The sequence below is a fragment of the Emydura macquarii genome, unplaced genomic scaffold (genome assembly GCF_026122565.2).
Source record: "Emydura macquarii macquarii isolate MOO-44397 ecotype Brisbane River unplaced genomic scaffold, CSIRO-AGI_Emac_v2 contig_480, whole genome shotgun sequence".
NCBI classification, from domain to species: Eukaryota; Metazoa; Chordata; order Testudines; family Chelidae; genus Emydura; species Emydura macquarii.
In genome coordinates, this window is record NW_027130617.1 from 15,137,750 (window position 1) to 15,160,876 (window position 23,127).

The following is a 23,127-nucleotide window of genomic DNA, read 5'->3' on the forward strand; positions in this document are numbered from 1 at the left end:
ACCCTGCCACACCTGAAAGTCATGTACAGGCTGGAGGAAGAGCTTGAAAGGAGAACAAAGTTGCTCACTTGCAGGCAGCTGGTGGAGGTGACTAGATCAGCTCTCTGGAGCTCTGTAAAGGGAGCACTGTGGGAGGCCTAGCTGCTGGGGCCCCTGCCTATTGACGATTTAGTTGACCTGCTGAGGGAAAAGGACTCTGGACAACTTCCAGGTTGGGGACTCATTTGATCTGTTGTTTATATGTCTTGTGTGAGTAGGCCAGTAGGAAGTGATCCAGGGAGGCAGCTGCAGGATACTGTGGTGTACCTTTGGGCCCTGGATTGGAACCTGATTGAGAGAGCGGGTCTGGGTTCCCTGACCCACCCTGCTGGTTCTGGAGGCAAAAAGCCTATCCCTGAGACTAGAGGCCCAGGAATAGGAAGACCCTATATCCTAGGGTCCTGTCTCTGGGACTTTGTCTGAGTGAAGCCTGAAGCTCCTTGCTGGGCAGTGGAACTAGCATTTGTTGGACTCTTTACGTGACACAGAAGGGGAGAGACTACAGCCCAGATATCAACAGAAGAGTACCAGTCACACCCTTGCCTGGGTAGCACCTGTGGAGCGTGTCACTTCACAGGGGGTTAACCAAGCGAGACATGATGCCTTCCTGTGGGTTTCCAGTGAAGAGGGAGTACAGCTTTAATTCACTCGGGGAGCTCCATAGGAGCTTTGCAAGTGTGAGCCATTGTGGAAATAAGCTGCTGAATCAGCATGTTCACATTTCTCAATAACACCCCATTAGTGGGCTCTGCTGTGCTCCAACACTTACACCATCCTAGGTACTAGGGATGTTGTGGTTACTTTGGGAGGTCTCTGCCAGAATCTGCCTCAGCAGTTGCTGACATAATAGCAAGCAATTAATTTGTGTGTGATTTTTAGCACTGGTTCTCCACATTTGTGTGTATTTCTAATGCTTGTGTCCACTGTTTGTAGCACATGGGCAAAAAGCAGATCTTCCCCTTGCTGCTGTTTCTCCCAACTCCTGCTTTTGGCAGTTGTGCCTCTGTCTTTAACCCACCCCAAATTAAAGTGCTTCAGAAGAGCATGAACTTATTTGCTTACTCAGAACCCATTACCCTTATATACCTTTAGTCATGTGGTTCTAGGCTTTGGGCAAGAGATTACCTCTTGTCCTCCTTAGTGCTGTTCCAGTTGGGGTCGTCTTGTTAGCAAAAAAGGAGGCATTTTAGTTTTGAGAGGAAGTCCTGTCTGCCTTTGAGAATGTAGGTGACACAAGGTGATAATTACGGTGCAATCCAACCCAAGAAGGGAAAGGGGCATCCTTAAAGATGACCTATTTCAATAAATTTATTTTCCTACCTTTCCCACTTTGTTACAAAAGTAATAGATTGTCTAACACTAGTGACTAGCATGGCTAATCATCGCTCCATTGAGTTTCCATTGTGGAAATAACTGTTTATATCTTGCATGCTCTCACAGTGAATTCAGAGTTTATCATTAAGGGCTATTAAATTCCTATTAGTAATTTCAAACATTTGTTAGCCTCAGCAGAAACTCTTTACTGAATAACTGCAAAAATATTTCTTATCGCTCTTCAGTGATTCACTTCTTACCTGTTTTTACTCTTATCTCATTTCCCCATGTTGAAGGTCAAAGCTAACGGGAGAGCCAAGGTTGCAGCTCCACATTGTCTGGCTAGATGATTTCACAGGCTGCAGGAGTGTAATTTTAAGGGAAACACTATGAGCTGAGCTTCTGCAAAGATGTAGGAAAATGGTGGGCTTTTCTTCCTGGGTAGAATGGGCTATGATGCATGGACTTTCCTAATTTTTTTGGGGGGGGGGAGTGGGCATGGGGTGGTGGCAGTTCCCTTGTCCCTTCAAGAAACAGGCACATGTATTACCCCCTAAAATTGTAACCGTTTCAAGCTTCACGTGGATATTAGGACACCTGCAGAGGGAAGAGACCTCTATACTGCTCCCCTTTGCTCACCCTCAGGGCATTAGGAACAACTCTGAAATACACAGAGCAAACCAACACACAAATCCAAAGTCTTTCCTGATTATACAGAAATAAATGAATAATCAATATCTTCAACACTTAAAATACTATAGAGTTGGCTGTGGGGGATGGGTTATCAGTGAAATCATGGAACATGGCAAAATAACTGGAAGTATCCAGTGCTTACTGACTGGATTTACAGAGAAGTACACATTACATTTTATGATTCTAGGATAGATCTGGGTCATTCTAGGGTTATTGAGGCTGAGTCTGACTGATGCAAAGTATGTCACCACAACTGAAAAGTGACATGGAAACAGATAATTAAAGGGTACCATAAAATGATTGCCAATGATCACGAATGGATCCTATGACTAACAGGATTTCCAAGAAGATTAGAAATGTGTGAAGAGAAAATAGAAACTCTGCTAGGTGAGAGAAAGTTGGAAGAATAACATAGTGATGGATACCATGTAAGAATCTGCAATAGAATCTTAAGTACTAGGAAATAAACAAGAAATATTAAGAGATACCTATTTATAATATTTACCTGCATATCTTCACACACATTCTCTGTATCTTCTTGTCACTGTCCCATTGAATCACAAATGATTGGGGGTTGGGAGATAAATACAGATTACACTTGAAAGCTGACTTTTTGCAGAGACCATGTGGGCAATAATTATACACTTCTGAACACAGTACATTGACATTATTCTCAAAGTCACTGATATTTCACGTGAAGGGGTTGTGCACAGGCTGTAAACTACCAAATCCTCCAAGAAAAGCTAATGAGTCAGGGCCAGATTTTCAACAGCATTTAGGCTCATACATTGCAAGGGGAGTTAGGCACATAGTGATATTTGAAAAGCCTCATCTGCAAACTTAGGTACCTAAAAACCTTTAAAAAAATTGCCCTTAGTGAATAAAAAAAGAGACAAAACATGAGAAACAATCTAATCTATTGTGTACTTACTGAGTCACAATAGTATCATAACATGTTGGCTCTGTGACATTAAATGCCACTTAACCGCGCTCTGTCTGCATTTACTGTTCTACAAAATGGCTAACTATTGTGCAGAAGTGTGTTGTGATGGCCAATTTATTACTGTTTGCAAAGAGATTTGAGATCCTCTGATGAAAGGTACTACAGAAGTGCAAAGTGTTTATTATTATTATTTTTATTATCAAATTCAATAGGATATGAAGTATTAAACTTTTTTCTAAATGAACTAATCAGGAATCCCTTATCTGTGCTGATAATGACCCAACAGTCACGTTTGTGGAAGCAAAAAATACTTGGGTTGTTGAAGCAGCAATTAGAAGGCATTGTGAGGAGAAGAGGCGCTAGTCCAGAAATGAGCCTTGATGAGCGTAATTGCCTTTAATTACCCAAAACATTTTCTTGTCTTATGAAGACATAAGAAATCCTTGTCTCTCCAAAACAAAAATAAGCCTTAGTTTTGTTTTCCTTGTTTAAAGAAGGATGTAATATCCACTATAGAAACATGTTCTTAATCAACTGCATTAAACTCTGTGCTGCTCTGCTTCTCTTGAAATTACCTACCTTCATTATTACTGGGGGAAGAGGATGGGGTTTGATCACTGTTTAGTTCCTTTCTCAGTAAATTAAAATATTAATTACAATACACATTATTTTATCTTTGCATAAGCTCTCAGTAAGTATCAGTGAAAGAGCTTATTTTGTGCTGGAGTAATTTCATTAACAAACCATGCACGCTTTTTTTCGTTCCTAAAAAATCCTATCGGGACATGCAATGCTGCTTTTTGAGAGCCATCTGAAAAAATGATATAGCAAAAGATGTGGGGTCTTTTGTTTTTTCTCAAAGATAAGTATCTAAGGTACTTCATCCATAAGATGAGATGTGATGGCCAAATACTAAGGCTAGGTCTACACTTACCTTGAAATTCAGCAGCAGTCGATGGGGAATTACGCAAGCTACGCAGAGTAGCTTGCGTAACTCCCATTGACTTTGTAACTTCTCTTCTATACAGTGTCTTCACCACACTGTGCCACTTGACGGGGTGGTTTTAATGCATCGACTTCTGGATCGATTGAGCTGGTCTTCAGTGACTGCTCAATCGATCCGGATAGATCGATCTGACGGCAGCGAATTTGCCACCGTTCGTGAAGACATACCCTAAGATGTTGGTGGGCAAGTGAATGCCAGATGTTTTCAGAGAGAAAAAAGACTGCTTCTCTCTACTGCTTTGTGCTGTGTCAGAATCAATCTGATTATTCTTCTATTCAAATGCTGAATAACTAAAAAAAAAGAGGAGGTTTTGATATAACTGCCACTTTGAATTAAAATCCACATTGTCTACCAAAATTACAGTTGACACAAACCTATGAGTATAAGGAAAAGCACAGAGGAGTAACATGTATCAAGATGGATAAATATTTCCATATACTTTCTGCAAATATTCACATTTTCATACAAATTTGTATTGAATATGCTTATGCCCTCTTTTTTGCTTGCTTTCCATGAATATCCTCCCATAGAAATATGCCATTCCATCATGTTTTGAGCCACTGGAGCACCTTAACATTTTTAAACATAAGTGCAGATTTAAAAATATATATAGGCCCAGTTCCTCAACTGGTATAAATTGGCTTAGCTCCATTGATGATGGGGCCACACTGACTTAAACCAGTTGAGGATCTGATCTATTATGTTGAAGTATCTTAGTTACATAAAGGCCAATATGAACACTGCTAACAAATCCTGAAACACAATTATGTAGCAATATGTCCAACAGGTGTAGCTTAATGCATTTTATCTGCATTGGATAGGGACATAGGACAGTAGGAAGGCAGAACAGAGTATTCAGTTTTCATTGAACTGGATCCATTTTCTTTTGTTTCCCTTTTCTCACACTGAGATGTGGAGACAATGGAGAAACAGGCCAGGTGCTGTCCAAGTTGCCTGATTTGTACCTGTTACCCCTCCCCATGATAAGTGATATTTTGCTCTTACTCCTGCAAGCCCATGGGTATATAACTGAGAGCAGAACTGGGCCCTGAAAGTAGAGTGTTCTATTAAGGCCTTAGATATACATCGTGTATTGGAAGTAGTTCTGGTAATTTAAGTTTCAGGGATACTTAAATCAGATTACCTAAACTCTTTTTTCATTGGTGAGGCCTCTAGGGGCACCACACAAAAAGTGCTGGCTGGAAAAGCTGAGACAGGCTGGAGATAAAACAATACGACTCAGGTCCTAGTATCAAATTGCTCATGTTCTGCTTTTATGTAACCCTTTACTTTTTACGTGCCTAAGGCAGCTTTCATTTAAGCTCAGCTCTAAACCAGTCTTCTCTTCACAACCGTTGATCTCTCCCCTTGACCTTAAAGACCAAATACTGTATTGTACCAAAATTCCTGTCTGGGATGGGGCAGGGGAGGGACCAAACAAAGCAATAGTACTTTATAGTTTGGGAATTAGTTGTTCTCTGAGGGTGAGACACGGGTGAGGAGGTTTCACCCTTTAATTACAGGAGCCTGCACTAGGATTTCTCTTGGGCATTCATGGTGACTTGTTTTATTGATGTGTCCCATTTCCCACTGATGGTCCTGATCTAGTTCTGGAGGAACCCCTCACACCATGCAGGTCACATTTGCTTCCATCTTGCTTTCTAATAATTTTCTCTCATTTTCTAATCACTCTGATTTTCTAGGCCAGTTTGACTGACACTAGGGCCAACCCTAAACAAAGGGTGATCATAAACTACCCCAGCCCTGGCCCCAAGAGACATTGTGACCCTGGATTATGATTCAGCCTGTGCTCCCTCCTGGCTTTTAAGAAGTAGGGATGGTAATTTGCAGCTTGCCCACCCACACCTATAGCATACCCTCCTCCATCAGATCAGCTGAGCTGGCCAGCCTGTGGGGACAGGTAGAGCTAAGACTCCATTCATTTCCTATCCTTCCCCACTTGCTCGATGGGCAGGGAGTAAGGACATATGCAGCACCTGTTTATGCCTGCATGCCCAGACCTAGACTGGGTATCTCTCACAGGGATGTAAGAGCATGTCTGATTCCCCTGGTTGGTTGTGGAGTCCAAGTCCCAACTGAGCACTCTGTAGATAAATTGCTTTCTAATGGCTATTGGTATTTGCTTCCTTAGTTTGTGGTTCTTCTCCCCTACTTCTCCACTCAGCAGACAGCTACAACATGCTGCTTAGTGTGGGGGCTTTGCCCATAGCCAGAGGTGAACATTTACATGGCAGAGGGGGATTAAGGGAGAGTCTGAGGTCATGCCACTTCCTCTCACACACAAACCAAAATTAACTGTTAAATTGAACCCTTAATAGTTTGTCTGTAAAATAAGGGTACAGGTACCGCATGACAATCCGAGTCTAAAGGTGATGGATCTGCACTGTTACATATAGGATTATGAACATCTTGGGCACAGATGTTTGACTTCTTTAGCCATAGGTTAGGTGTATGGAGTAAAGGAGAGGGTCTAGCTCACTCACCATTTTAAAGCAATTTACCGCATTTAGTTCAATGGCCATTAGTTTTGTTCTCTTGCTAAACCTCCTCAATAGCAGGATCAGTGCTGAAACAGAACCCGTGCTGTTATTCCCACTGCTTTCTTTGGGTCAGCGCAAATTCTCCACAAGTGAAGGGAGAAGATCGTTTTTGCTGTAATTTAATAGGCACCATATTGCTGGAGCTGCTAGATTTGTTATTTTTGTTTGCTCTGCAATCCTGACATATTGTTTCCCTGGGAAGAGGAGGAATAACAAGAACTGTGCTGGTTTCTAACACCATAACTCGTCTCTGTGTGTCAGCAGTCAGCACTGACACTGCACTCTTTGGAAATAGTTCTTTCACTTAGTAGTTCTCAGCTGACCTTAACTGAACGCAGAAGTAACAGCCAGCATTGCTGGTAGTATATCCCTTTAACGTGAGTTGGTTGATGAGACCGGGCTAAGTCCAGCAAGGTTCTGAGCACTCTGGGCCCAATCACCTAAGCACATGATTAATTTGAAGTGCATGTGTAGTTTCATTGAAGTCAGTGGGCGTACTTGTGCACATAATGTTAAGTGTGTGTTTTTGCTCTTTTGGGACCAGGGTGTTCAGGACCTGACAGGACTGAGCCCATAACAAGGCCATTGGTAGATGCTCCAAATAGTAGAACTTGTGGTTCCCACTTCCTTCTGGCCACAGCCCTTCCTTTAAGGTGTGAGAAACAACTAAATCTGAGATTTTCTTTTTTCATGAGGCTGCACTCGTTAAATAATCTGACAGTGTAGATGGTGCTGTTCAAGACAGAATACCAATTGTCCCTGTGTTCTCCAGAATGGACTTTGGGTAAAAGGTTTAAGTTAACAGTATACAAGGAGACAACTTAAAAGGATAGCCATGGATATTCTAGGCTATTCACTGTGGCCCATGAATTCTATGCAGAGAGGGGGAATGGCTCCAATGAATACATATAAATATGTAACGCTTTTTTCCCCCAAAGTGTTACTTAAGTCTCCTCTCTTTTCTCTCCCTGGTGTTTGCTGTCACCCATATTTGGAGCAACTTCTCCCCTCTCCTTGCATGGTTTGAGTCCTAAGATATTTTGGTAGCTAAAGTCAGTGACTCCTCACTGTGCCATATACACACAAGTGCTGTCTCTTGAGGAAAAAAAATCAGTGATAACGCTACTAGCTGACAAGGAGAGTGACACTCAGTACATGTGACACAATAAGGTAAACCCCACAAAAGGAATATCAGACCAAAAATAACAGCATCATGGAACAGATGGCTTTGGAGGCAGTGGGGCAGGGGGAGGGAGAGAAGAAAATAGGATCTGGGTTAAGGGTTACAGTTGCATAATTATTAATGCTTATTATTAACCAATTCCCCAACTCCTAACACACACAAACTCCTCCAGCCAAACTTCCATCCTTAGCAACTTTGAGGTGGATTTCTGAGGTTGCGTGTCCTGAGATGGAGTTTTGCAGCGTTGTGATATCTGACTTAAACAATCACCTTACTCTTTCCTTCATCCCTGCCTGGGGCAGGGTCCTTTCCCAATTCCAACAGGGTTAACTGATTCCTGGACTGGAATCCTACTGGGGCGTTGGGTTGGAGTGATCTCTCTGGATGCTGATCACTGCAGGAGTAAAACTGCTTGATCCATGCAGCAGAGTCTGAGCTGTGCAAAACTCTCAGGGATGGAGTGGGAGTTTAGCAGGGACTTCCTGAGCTGTGCTGTCTCTCTCTCCCAGCTTCCAGCCTGGATTGCTTGTCCAGATCATCCCCTGCAGAAGCTTCCTTTTTGGCCTCAACAAGGATTTCTTTTTTCCTTCGGTCCCCACATCTCATTCCTAGAAACCTGAGAATGAGAACAGAAGGATACTCCAAGTGTGGGTTACATATGCACAGGGTAACCGTTTGAACTAGAGAGATTGGGAGACCCACCACAGAACAGCAACCTAAAAAAAAGAATTCCAGGCAAGCATTTATAAAATGTGGTCAACTTATTCCTCCTTTCGGTGTACCTGACCTTCATTAATGGATCATGACAGTTATTGCTCTGCACACAGTGAAGAGGGAGAATATAAATAAATGGGTTCCTCTAACTTGCAGTCCATTTTTGGTTAGCTTTGTGGAAAAGGATAGTCCCAGAACATAATAGAAATCAAGAGGGGCTTGTGACTTTGAGCTAAGAATGAGCTACTTACTAATTTGTATATTCTATGTCACAGTTCAAAAGTCTCTAGATTTTTATTGGGCTTCAGTAATATTCTTATGGCCAAGTTCGGTTCTAAGTACCAAGGGTATAAATCTGAACCATTTGTCACTCTCCAAAATTTGCTGTACTATAAATAATACTAGGAGCTGAAAGCACAGCTGTCGCATGGGTATAATTCATAAAGATGTGTGAATAATAATAGGGGTTCTTGATTCCCTGTGCTGTTTGTACACATTGCACAACATTTTGTGCATGAGCTGTCTCCTGGCTGGGGTCTCAACCACTTCTTTGTTACCCCACTGAGCGGTTACTCCCCTTTTCTCTGATCAACCCATTCTATATGCGACAGACCCTTTGGACTCCAACTATCCATCTGGTTCTCTAGAGCCCAGTGGTGATTGAACCTACTGATATTCATAAAGAGTTGTCAGCCATACTTGTTGCGGTTTCCATTGTTTCACACTGACTCGCAGTTTCCATTGTTTTACACTGACTCAACAGCCATTCTAGGCTTCAAAGTGACAATCCTGGAATGTTACTATATAGCAATATGTCCTTTACCTACCAAATACAGATCCAAGTTCTTTGGGACTGGGATGTTGGAGCTACTTAGGGATTTACATCAGCATAAGTAGGAGCTGAATTTACACTCAAGCAAGTCATTAAATTGCCTCAAATAAGAATTTTTGAAGTTTAAAGTGTGACATATAAACTGGTGCAACTCAGAGCAGAAACTGGCACTGTAACTATAAGAACTTACTACTGACAATGTCATACCGAGGTTTAACAAGGATGCAGCTATTATGAATAAAAACTTGGATACATTCTCAATACTTTGGCATGAAATATTTAAGTATTAGAAATACCATCCTGTAGACTAGACTCCTAGAGTTTAAGGCCAGAAGGGACCATCATGATCATCTAATCTGACCTCCTGCACAATGCAGGCCACAGAACCTCACCCACCCACTCCTGTAATAGACCCGTAACATCTGGCTCAGTTACTGAAGTCATCAAATCATGATTTAAAGACTTCAAGTTAGACTCCATCATTTACTTTTGTTTAAACCTGCAAGTGATCCATGTCATGTTGCAGTGGAAGGCAAAAAAACCCCAACTCAAACCCAGGCTCTCAGCTATTCTGATCTGGGGGAAAATTCCTTCCTGACCCCAAAAATGGCACTCATTTGGACTCTGAGCATTTTGGGCAAGACCCAACAGCCAGACTCCAGGAAAGAAGTCTCTGTAGTAACTCAGAGCCTTCTCTATCTAATGTTCCATTACTGGCCTTTGGGGATGTTTGCTATTAGTAGTTGCACATTGATTATATACCACTGTAGGCAGTCTCACCATATCATCCTCTCCATAAACTTATCAAGCTCAGTCTTGAAACCAGTTAGATTTTTTTGCCCCCACTGCTCACGCTGGCAGGCTGTTCCAGAATTACACTCCTCTGATTGTAGGAAACCTTTGTCTATTTAAGCCTAAACTTAATGGCCAGTTTATATCCATTTGTTCTTGTGTCAACATTGGCACTTACATGAGATGGAAAGGAGTTATATAAGGTATCTATAGAGAGCAGTCATCTCTCCTCCGCCTTCATTTGGTTAAGGTAAACAAACCACACTCTTTGAGTCTCTTCTCATAAAGTAGGTTTTCCATTCCTCTGATCATCCTAGTAGCCCTTTTCTGCACCTGTTCCAATTTGAATTCATTTTTCTGAAACATGGGAGACCACACTTTCACACAGTATTCCAGATAAGATCTCACCAGTGCCTTGTATAATGGTACTAATACTTCCCTATCTCTACTGGAAATACCTCGCCTGCTGCACCCTAGGATCACATTTGCCTTTTTCATGGCCACATTACAATGGCGGCTCATAGTCATCCTGTGATCAGCCAATACACCCAGGTTCTCTGTCACTTCCAACTAATATGTCCCCAATTTATAGCAAAAATTCTTGTTAATCCCTAAGTGCATGACTTTGCACTATCCCATTTCTATTACTCCAGTTTTCAAGGTCCCCCAGATCTTCATGTAGGATATTCCAGTCCTCCTCCAAATCGGCAATACCTCCCAACTTTTGTGTCATTCACAATTTTTGTGGCAAGGTCATTAATGAAAATGGTAATTAAGATTTGTCCCAAGACCAGTCCCTGATGAACTCTACTAGTAACTTCCCTCTAGCCTGATAGGTCACCTTTCAGTATAACCCACTGTAGTTGAATCAATTCATTATCTACCTTTCAATTCTGATATCAATCCCCATCTTCTGCAATTTAATAATTTTCCATGTGGAACTGTCATGCCTAATTGAAATCCAGGTAGATTAGAGCTACTAAAAAAAATCTTATTTCTCAAAGAAAGATCAGGTCGGTTTGGCATGATCTACCTTTTGTAAAACCATGTGGTATTTTATTCCAATTACCATTCACTTTTATGTCCTTAACTACTTTCACTTTAGAAATTTCTTTCAAGATCTTGCATACGATTACGGTCAAACAAACATGCAGTTTTCTGGATCATTCCCCCTCCCCCCTCCCTATTTCTTAAAAAGTACTATATTAGCAATCCTTCAGTTATACAGTCTGACCCATGAGTTTACAGATTAGAAATCCTTGCTATATTGGGTTTGCAATTTCATGTGCCTGTTCCTTTAATGGTTTTGGATGGACATTATCTCTGCTACTGATTTAATCCCATTAAGCTGTTTGAGTTTGACTTCCACTTCAGCTGTGGTAATTTCTACTTCCTTATCTTTTCCATTAGCAACCCTGCCACTACGCCTACCCTCCTGATTACCCTTATTAAAAACTGAGGCCCAGTATATGTTTAAGTGTTGGGCCATGCCTAGATTATCTTTAATCTCTAACCCATCCTCAGTGATTAGCGGTCTCACTTCTTGTTTTCTGTTTATACCGCTGTAGAATCTTTTTACTATTTTTCATTTCCCTTGCAAGGTCCAACTCTGCTTGGCTTTCGGCAGTTCTCATGTTTTACCTGCACTTTCTGACCTCCAAAGGGTAGCTTTCCTTGCTGATCCTTCCCATCTTCCATTTCTTGTAGGCTTTCTGCTTCCTCTCAATAAGCTGTTTGAGATGCTTGCTCATCCAGTTTGATCTGCAACCCTTCCTTATGATTTTTTCCCCTTGCTAGGAATACAGGCTTCAGATAGCCTCTGCTATTTTAATTTTAAAGTAATATCAAGCCTCCGCCACATTCAGATCCTTGAGTTCTTCAGTCCAGTCCACTTCCCTAACTAATTCCTTTAATTTTTCAAAGCTTGCCCTTTTGAAATCAAGGATCCTAGTTGAAGATTTTTGAAAAAGGCTCCAGATGTGATCCAAGCAATTACAGGCCAGTAAGCTTAACTTCAGTACCAGGCAAATTGGTTGAAACTATAGTAAAGAACAGAATTATCAAACACATAGAGGAACACAAATTGTTGAGGAAGAGTTTTTGTAAAGGGAAATCATGCCTCACCAATCTATTACCAATCTATCACCAAACTATAGTCAGCTGCCCCTGGGCTACTTCCTTCCACCCTGAACCCGGGTACCTGGAGCCAGAGTCTTCCTCAGAGTCGCTGGGGTAGACAGCTAGCGGGAGTCCCACTAGTCCCTCATTGTCAGCAGGTGTGGGAAGTCCTTGGGGCCATCAGTGGATGGCAGCTCCACCAGGTCACAGGATCCTGGTGGGTCCTCTGGCACACAGGACTCAGGCAGCTCCAGCGTGTCCCCAGCAATGGGAAGCTCCTCTAGGTCAGGGCCGGCCTCGGGGGTTTCCCCCAGTCAGCAGCCTCTGGCAGCTCTTCCCAGCTACTAGGACCTGGCAGCTCTTTCCAGTCAGTAGGGCCTAGCAGCCCTGGCAGGCCCTGGAGGCTCCGGTCAACGGGGTGTCTGCTCTGCGGGGCCTGGGTCAGGCCCAGACCACAGCCTCAGGGAAGGCACGTCCTTCTCCAGCAGTAGCTTCCCCTGAGCTGCTAGGCTGGCCTTTTATCCTTCCCCTTCCTGTCCTACCCTGGGAGCAGAGCGGTGGGGCCATTTGGCCTGCAGTGTCCTGATCTGCCCAGCAGAGGCATCGCGGTCCTTTCTCGGGCCCAGACTCCAAGGAAGACCACAGCGCCTTGCTACACTTCCATTTAATTTAAACTGAATTAGCTCATGATCACTTGAACCCAAGGTTGTCTCTCTAACAGCCAGCTCTTCTATGGAGGTCCTCACAACTCACCAATACCAAATCTAAAGTGGCATCACCTCTTGTAGGTTTAGCAACTATTTGGTGAAGAAAAATCTGGCCCTACAATTAGTAGCACTTGTCCTCCAATCTATATCTGGGAAGTTAAAGTCTCTCATAATCACACAATTCCCAGTAGTTTTTTATTAAAAACATTAGAGATCTCTGTCTATATCCAAATTGGATCCTGAGGGTTATAGTATGCCCCAAGCACTCCCGGGGAGCCTGTGGTAGCTTTTTTCCCCAAAAGGTTTTTTTCCAGACTCTGTTTTATTAATTCTGTCACTTCTAATTTCTCTACAGTTTACCTCATCATTAACATACAATGCTACTCAACTACCTTTACCTTTTCTTTCCTGAAAAGCTTATACCCTTCAATAACTGTACTCCAGGCATGACTACTATTCCACCATGTTTCTGTTATTGCTATAATATCTGGTTTCACTTCCTGTGCCAGTAGTTCTAGTTCCTCTGTTTTGTTACCCAGGTTCTTTGCATTGATGTATGAACGTCTTAGTTGTTTCCACTTCGCTTTGCCCAGATTCCTCACCTGATTCACTGCCAGTAGAATTATTTATTTAAATACACTTATTAAAGTGTAACTTATTAAAAACAAGTTTATATAGATTTAACGTCTATGGCTAGAATCTTCAAAAGTGCACACCTCCTATTTATTTAAAATGGGAGTTGGTACCTACCTAATTGGAGCTGTGACTTTTAAAGGGACATATGTATGCATTAACTATGCATCTTACATGTTCTATGTTTAATATACTTTTAATCTGATGTGATGCATTCAATGTACAGTAACTATTAAAAATAAATGTACAGTTAATACTGCACTTAAGACCTGTAATTTAAAGGATCGCCAGCTGCAAACACAAAATTATATACAAATGTCTGTCTGATTATCTCTTTTCTCAGTGGTCCTCTAAGCAGACAGATAACATAGTATTCAGTTTCCAGACAATCCAACTTCTTAAGATAGTCAAGTTTGTAATATAATGATTTATCAAACTTATTTGCCAAACTTCTTATTAGAAGGATAGCTATAAAATAAAAAATGGTTGAAAGACAGCAAATTCTAAGTCAAGGTTAAATTTATGAAAAAACTCATGGTGCTCTGGAAATTCAGAGTTATGGTTCTAAACCAACATTAATGCTACTCCTGTGTCTAGCTATAGCACTATCTAAGATTTGATCCAACAAATGCACAAGTACTTAACTTTAAAAGCATCTGAGTAATCCCATTCAAGTCCATGGGACTACACATATACTTACTTAATGTTAAGCACTTGTTTGTTTCCAGGACTCGGGCCTTAGTTGGCAGATGTAATGAAAAGTCTGTAGCATTTTTACAACAGGAATGCAGCAAAGGAGAGGGGCATGTGATTATTTGTTTGACAGGAGGGTCTTGAAGCCCCAGTCAGGATTGGGTCTCCATTGTGTTAGGAACTGTTCAGATATAAAAGATAGTCTGCTCCAAAGAGCTTATTGGGTGATTGGTACTGTGCCTCTAAAGGTGCTGCCCAGAAATCACAGCTGTGGTGAAGTAGGGCCCTAGTGAATTAAGCCATCTTTTGTGCCTTTCCAGTCCTGCTGTTTTGGGGCTGAAGAGGCTTAGTGTAATTTAGACCATACCGGAGGCCCGTCTCCATTATGGCAACCTCCTTGGGATACACCGTGAGCAGCAGCTCTGGATCAAATCTCTAACACTGCAAGTTGTGGCCTGCTGAGCACAGCAATCCCATGCCCGGAAATCCCCTACTCTGGAGCTTGTAAGAGGGGCATCAGAAGACAGTCTTGCAGCTGCTTTCTGCAGATCCTGTGTTAAAGGTAATTCTCTCCTAGCCAGATACAGGCCCATTTACACTACTCCAGTCCTTTTTACTTGAGTAAATGTTCCTCACAATCTTTGTTCTGTATGTAATAGGTGTGACAGATACAATGAACACAGACACATGTTTTTGAGACTATTGTATCAACTGTTACTGTATAAATGTTACCTGTCTCTTAGTGAGCTGAGAATTTATATGTTGGATGGTTGGAGAGGTTTACTGAGCTCAGTCCAGAAGTAAAATCAGAGAGTAGTTACTGAAGACCCCTGGGACAGGTAAACACAGGAGTACCAACCCCTGAGGCGAATTACACATGCAGGTTCAGATCAGGCTCAAGAAACCCAGGAGACAGGCTTTTGTGTACACAGGCTGAGTTTGATCTTGGAGGGGTGGAGGGAGTGATGGGGGGCCCCTTGAGCCAACAGACTTGCATGAACTTTTAACCAAGAGGGAGAGCCTGCTGAAAAGCTTGAAGTACTGGTACCTGCCAGATTCTCCAGAGGAAAGATGAAGAGGGTGCCCTCTGGTAAGCTTAAATATGTGTTTAGACTTTTTATTAATAATGCTTTTGCAGTAATGCTTTAGTCCTACATAAACATACCGTGCTGTGCCTAGTCACTGATAAACCACTGTCACTGTCTTTGAAAAAAGAGTGAAACTGCGGGTGGTGAGCTGTGCGTGGTGAGCTGGTCAGACCTGCTATGATGATCCCAATGAATTCCTAGAGGTACTGCAGCTGAAATCCCTGGTCTATTTGGAAAGAGAAGGGGGGCCGTGCCCACAGACAGATGATGGTTAGAGTCCTGAAAGCAGAAAGAGGATATCCCTTGGGCAGACCATAGTGTGGATCAGAGGTGCAGTTATCCTGAAAATGTGACAGTAGTCATGAGGGGATATATTATATTGTTGTGCAACTGGCTGATTCCTGGTGGGTGAATTTTTGAGAATGGTCTGTTTCTGGGTAGGTTGCACCAATAAGTGAGAGTTTACAAAATTAGGTCCAGGAGAAGTAGTTGGCTTACTCTGAAAATGTATGAAGAAATATGATGTCTGGATTTAAGAGGCTTTCTGGGATATCAGAATAGGATGATCTTTAACCCAGATGTCTGTCTAATTCCTTCTGAATTATATCACACGAGTGTAAATTGAATTATGTTCTATCCACCATGGGCCAATGTAGTGGGAGGATCTAATCACGAACTGCAACATCAATTTGGACAAGTCTGAGAAGAGAGTGAGATCATCTCCCCTAGCTCTGTGAAATCAGATAAATGAACAGAGTTCAAAATAAGGTTTAGAAGTGAAAGAACAGGGGAAACAGAACTTACCTTGGTTGCAGCTTGTCTGCTTGGTTTTTACTTACAACAAAAATATTGCAGCTTGCACAATAGTCGTCTTGGCAAAGAAAAAACTATAACAATTACAATGGCCTAACTAAAGAGGAGACTATACTATGATGCTGAAATAAATCATTTGCCCAATTTATATATATAGATTTAAATAATAAAGACCTCGATTCTTAGCACACAACCAGTAACACAGCAAAATCCCAGCAAGATTAAAGGAATCATTCAAACAGGAACTCTGCTGGTCAGCCACCTATAGAAACTCCTTTCCACCCCCGTCATCATCATAGAATCATAGAGTTGGAAGGGACCTCAGGAGGTCATCTAGTCCAACCCCCTGCTCAAAGCAGGACTTACCTCAGTTAAATCATCCCAGCCAGGGCTTTGTCAAGCCGCAGCTTAAAAACCTCCAAAGATGGAGATTCCACCACCTCCCTAGGTAACCCATTCCAGTGCTTCACCACCCTCCTAGTGAAAAACGTTTTCCTAATATACAACCTAGATCTCCACCACTGCAACTTGAGACCATTGCTCCTTGTTCTATCATCTACTACCATTGAGAACAGCCTAGCTCCATCCTCCCTGGAACCCCCTTTCAGATAGTGAAAGGCTGCTATCAAATCTCCCCTCATACTTCTCTTCTGCAGACTAAACAAGCCTAGTTCCCTCAGCCTCTCCTCATAAGTCTTGTGCTCCAGCCCCCTAATCATTTTTGTTGCCCTCCGCTGGACTCTCTCCAACTTGTCCATATCCTTTGTGTAGTGGGGGACCCAAAACTGGACACAATACTCCAAATGTGGCCTCACCAATGCCGAATAGAGGAGAATAATCACTTCCCTCGATCTGTTGGCAATGTTCCTTCTAATGTAGCCCAATATGCTATTAGCCTTCTTGGCAACCAGGGCACACTGCTGACTCATATCCAGCTTCTTATCCACTGTAACCCCCAGGTCCTTTTCTGCAGAACTGCTGCCTAGCCCGTCGGTCCCCAGTCTGTAGCTGTGCATGGGATTCTTCTGTCCTAAGTGGAGGACTCTGCAATTGTCCTTGTTGAACCTCATTAGATTTCTTTTGGCCCAATCCTCCAATTTGTCTAGGTCACTCTGTATCCTATCCCTATCTTCCAGGGTATCTACTACTCCCCCTAGCTTAGTGTCCTCTGCAAACCTGCTGAGGGTGCAATCTACCCCATCCTCAAAATCATTAATGAAGATGTTGAACAAAACCGACCCCAAGACCGACCCCTGGGGCACTCTGCTTGTTACCGGCTGCCAGCTAGACATCGAGCCATTGATTACCCGTTGAACCCGATGATCTAGCCAGCTCTCTATCCATTTTATAGTCCATTCATCCAACCCATATATAGAAAACATACTTTCAGCCCTCTCCAAAAACCCAGTTAAACAGATGTCTTTTGCAGCTTGCCTGGAAGGTCATCAGAGTCCAGCTATTTTGGACCAACAACTAATTAAGTTTAGTGTTTATGACTGATCCTATACTGCAAATGGGAATTTGTAAGGGTTTTTTAACAAGTTTTCAATGAGACATTTTATCACTTTTAAACAATTAAAGCTGACAGGAATGCAGTTCCTAGCAAACATTGCATATTAAACTGTAGAATAATATTACTTTTCTTTGAAGCGCTCATTCACAGGTGTAACTTTAAATTCTTTATAAGCTTCCAGAATTTCATGCAGCTGTTTTGAAATATCCATTCATAACAACATGGTTAGATCACAAAAAAGTATTTCTAGGCAGTCCCATTTCTAGTTTTGGGCTTTGTAAAAGCTCTAGGAGTTTTTGTTATCTTAGCTTTGATAGACAGAGCATTTTTTAATGAAATGTGGGGCTGGGGTCATTTTCTCTGATGATTTACCAAAGATTTTCACCTGCTCCTTATTGACTTAGCATTGGTAAATGTGGATTTATTTTAATCCTTCCTCCAGCGGCATTATCTTTGGACTTAATCTCTCACTGAAATAATATTTGTACTTACAATTTTATGAAAAATTTAAAATTCTGACCCAATTTAACCAAAATAATCCAATGCATTTTCTGTCTGGTGTGATTCTGGACACTTTGTGATCAGTGTGGATACCAATGAGACACGGGACACCCAATTTGCAGATCAATAAGGTTTAATGTGCAAGGTTTTCTATAAATATACTAGTTAGATACAAAGCCTAAATTAACTACAATATATCAGACTCACTAAGCCTGGAGAGCTAAGCAGTTACTCAGAAGGCTGTATACAGGAACGGCTATCTTCAGGGGCCCCGCCAGGGAGTCAGTGGATCCTCTGGTCCAACCGGCAGCACCTCCCGTGGAGTCAGGTGTTGATGGAGCACACCCCCCCCTTTGTCTAATTAGTGACTACTTATACCCTTCCATAAACAACCTTCACCTAATTATATCTCTCTCATTATCATATATGCTAATTACCTACATTGGGTTTCCACCCTTAACTACATTCCATTCTCACCGTGATAATTGGGGTCATAAAAACAACATCTGGTGATAGGAGGGGTGGAGTAAAAGTATGCCCCTTGGCAATAAAACAGTGTACCCCAGACATTCAAGGATTGCTTATTTTTCCCATCACCGTTATCTATGTGCAGCTGCAAGCATACAGTATCTATATTTTGTCTTATTATGCGTCGTGCTGTGCAGAAACTGAGACATCTATAAGATTATTCAGTCTCTGCCAACTGGAAGATATCATGCTACGGGGGTCAGAATAGCCAAGCAAGCAACTGAAGCTATGCTAGGCCTGTAGGACAGTGGTCAAGCAACTCAATTTGTACTGGGCCTCCAACATCTGGCACTTCCAGTATATCTACTATCATCCTTCCCTCTCTTTCATTTAATCTTTATTTTCCAGTGGCAGGGTCTTTTTTGTTTTTTTTCTGTTTATATGTTCAGTCTGCTAATTTGTCTTTCCTTACATAAGGTTCCAAGTTCCAGCCACAGAGAATAACCTTAGCCAGAGGGTAGGCCTTCAAGATTCCTATCTTTTCCTCAGTTTAATTTGAAGCTATTCCACTGTCTTCGTAGTGTCAGTTTTTTTCCCGAAAGCGGATGACCCATCATAAGGGAAAGCACTGAACCATCCTTCCTCCCCTCTGCTTCAAAATTCAGTGTATGAAAATAAATAAACTTAAACTCTGTCCTTCATTGTGATTTGTACTATCCTGCTCTTTATTGAATTACATGTTTTAATAAAGGGCTTATATAGCATCTAAGAAGAAGTTAGGTGCCATTTATCAATTAATTACCCATGAAAATCTGAGACAAGTTACATGGTGGTAGTTATTGTACCCAGTGTGTTAGGCATATGCTACATAAAAATGCAGTCACCTTGAAATTATATGGACAAAGCTGCTTGTATCCTGCAGAATACTAAATAACAGCCTTTATGTACAAGAGGCCTTTAAATTTGTCCAAATGTTGTCTGTCTATGGAATACATTTTTAATAAACTGGGGATCGATGGCATGATGGATTAATGCATGAAGCTTTATGCTCTGAAGAATGTGGTTCAATTTTTTTTTCTTCAGTCACAAGTGATAAAGTTGGCTGATCTCCACTTAATTCTGAAAGTAGGCAATTATCCCTATTACAAAACTCCACGCTCATTGTATTCTGTTTGATGTTCACTTCTTAGGAGGGTTCCAGACTGAAGTAAAAAGGGGGTTGCAAGTCGAGATGGAGCTACAGCGGTAAAAAGTGCTACATAATTGTACAGGTAATCTCTGAGGCGAGTAGAGAGAATCTCATCACATGATGATATTCCAGTAGTTATTCTCTTTTAGGGCCACACATGGACTGGTTCCCTATTCTGTCAGAAGTCCCATTGGAGTCAGTGAGCATATTTACTCTGCAAAGCCATCACAATCTAAAACACATAGATGTGTCTTATAGACTCCTGGTAGACTACTGTCTACATCTGGTTCACCTGACAAATCTTGAATCTATGCAACATAGATGCTATTTCACTTTGTTCTTGTGCAACTGGACATTAGTATGTCCCCCATGGCAAACTCAGAGCACCATTTGCAGAAAACCAAGTCACTTTCTCATTCTGACTAAACTGCCTCAGAACTTATTCTGGTTAACTTTACTGCCTCTGTTGAAGAAACTGAAGACATCTATTTTTGTATTGCATTGGCAGCCAGCCAGTGTAACGAGAATCTGAGGCTCCATTGTGCAAGTTGTTGTATAAACACATAGGAAGGCAGTCCTTGCCCCAAGACAAGATGTAACAAATAAAGGCAAACGAGTGGGAGTGGAAGAAGGATGAATATAAAAGCAATAAGATCATATTGTCACATGATTCAAAGGCCATTTAAATCCATTTAACTACATGCTTTAATAAAGGGTTTATGTAGCTTCTAAGAAGTTAGCTTTTCATGGGTAACTAATTGACACATGGCAGCTAAGCAAGTTACATGATAGTTGTTGCACCCAGGGTATAAAGCATATGCTACATGAAAAAGCAGTAACTTTGAAGTTATGTGGATCATCTAGGCATATCAATCAATTCCCTGCCACTGCAGAGGCCTGGGCTAGTGCTGGCACCTTGGTCTCTCCCCTTCTGTGCCTGTGGCATACAGCTTAGTTTCCTGAAGCCTGAAATGTTTTTGATCTAACTAAAATCTTTGCACTTAATAGAGGGGTATCTGTATGAAATGTAATGACCTGTCTTATACAGAAGGTCAGACTGGATGCTCTGATAGTCCCCTCTGGCCTTAAACTCTATATAAAACTGTAAAATGGTTACCTTCAGTGGGCTTTGAATTGAAACCTATATATATAAATTGAAAGTTCCATCATCCTCATAATCCCCACTGGTTTTCTACCTATTCTTCCAATAAAGTTTAGTTTGAACAACCAAAAAGAGAACAAACTCAGGTTTATTGACAGTTTTCTAGGAATGCTAAAGTCTGCGTAAGAGTCAATATCTAATGTACATCACATAATGTAGCAATATGGGGACACCATGGCAGGACCAAGAGAGGTTCAGAGGAGTGCAAGACTTTGAAGTTTAGTAAGTAGGGTGTCAGAAACAGACTGGGGAATGGCATTCAAAGTGGAGGTGTGATTCATTACCCATTTTTGACTGGGATTTTCAAAAGTGCTCAGCATTGGCCCAACTCCGCTCTCATTGAAGTCAATGGAAGCAGGGTCAGAGCATGTCTGAAAATTCCCAACTTACTAGCATTACAAAAACAAACAAACATCTAACAGGTTAACTTTACTTTTTCTGCAGGGGAAAGGAATTGCACTAAAAGTTATGCAACTTCTGAATAAGGACCAACCGAAGATTTCTCCACAGTGGAACAGCTACTGAAACGAAATGTGTATAGGGCTAAAAGCTCTTGGAGGCGTAGAAGACATCTTAATCGGTTAAATGGATGCAACTGAGACCCCATATGGTGTAAATGGAAAAGGTCTGAGTAATCGGAGAGCTCATGTTTGTTTTCACGCCTTGGTTTGTTCATTTTTTGCCTTTTGGTCTTCAATTTTTCATATCACCTTGTAGGTTTTGTATCAAGGAATGGTACAAACTGACATGATGATGATGAGATTGGAAAAGGAAATGACAATAGGCTGAAGAATCCCTAGTAAATCATTCTCTGACATCCAATAAAGATGTATAAAATTGCAACTGATTTTTTTTTTAACTCCTTAAGTGTAAAAACCAGATCGTGTCTATTCATCACACAGCATTTGAGTATTAGGAAAAAGATGTGCATAGAGAGTTTTCATTATCATACTCAGCACTAAAAATATTCTACTATGACTGGAGTAATCTGATAAACAACACTATATTTGTGATTTAAAATGTTTGCATTTCCCACAAAAAAAACTTTAATATTGCATGTCGCTTAATGGATGATAAATTATTTAACATGTGCCCAATTATAATTTTTTGTATTTTAGTTTGTGATTATATACAGGCATTCATTCAGCTGCATAGTTTTTGCAAGCAGCTATAAATGCATCAGTTGATAACTAAATGCTTTTATTCTTCTGCTCTTATTGTCATAGCATTTTACACTTCAAGTATATTATATGCTTCCGATCATACATTGTGCACCATGCACTCTTCATAATTACTGCGATCTGAATAGTTGCTGGGGTTGAAAAGGGTAACTACCACTAGAAATATGCAAAAGTGAATTAATTAATGCATTTCATTATGTAAGAGAACTGTCAAAGTTCCCATTTTATGTCAAGTTCAAAGGCAAGCTATAGTGCTGTCCTTTTTCAAAATTTTTATTCTTAATAATTGAGCAATCATTTTAGATTTCATATGCCCCATGTCAAAATCCATGCTGTTAATGCCCCTTTCCATAAAAGGGGAGCCAAGTAGAGGCTGGTGACATCTGAAAGCAGGTAGGCACATTTGATAAATAAGGGTGCAGTCAGAGTATGGGCAAAGATCATGATGTATGGGATTGAAACCGATCTGGTAGAGCTTCCATTAGTGACGTGGCATAACAATTCTACCTCTTCTGCTTAGGTGAGAGATAAGCTACATAAAAAGTCCTATGGTTTGATCTTGTTTTCCCACTGACTTCAGTGGAAGCAGACCTGGGACCCTAGTGCCTTTCACTCAAGCATCTACAGTGGGCCATGTAGTCCAGCTGCAATCCATGTAAATGATCGGATCAGTCAGATATTGTGACTAGACAGATGGTGCACCAGAGAACTCCTGAGAACATCTCCCGAGAACAGGCAAAGCTACAATGTAAGAACTTCCTTCTGATTGGCGGTTACTATGGAATTACGCTAGAGCTGGCCATGACCTGCCAATCCTAATGCTTTCAGGCACTAGTTCCGGAAAGTAGTTGTATAGAGAAAGCACTGAAGGCCAAACCTATTCAGCACAGCATTAAAGCATGTGCTTAAGTGCTTTCCTGAATCACTTTCAGTAAGTAAATTTCCATCCTCACTGCTAGGATCATTGACCCTAATCCTTTCAAG

At 41.4% G+C, this 23,127-nt stretch overlaps 1 long non-coding RNA gene across 1 annotated transcript; it reads left to right on the forward strand.

Moving 5' to 3' along the window:
- Positions 1 to 75: 75 nt before the first annotated feature.
- Positions 76 to 21,805, forward strand: LOC137146782 (uncharacterized). Its single transcript, XR_010918048.1, has 3 exons — positions 76 to 211; positions 19,802 to 19,882; positions 21,407 to 21,805. It is a non-coding gene; the product is annotated as an uncharacterized lncRNA (long non-coding RNA).
- The last annotated feature ends 1,322 nt before the right edge of the window (positions 21,806 to 23,127 follow it).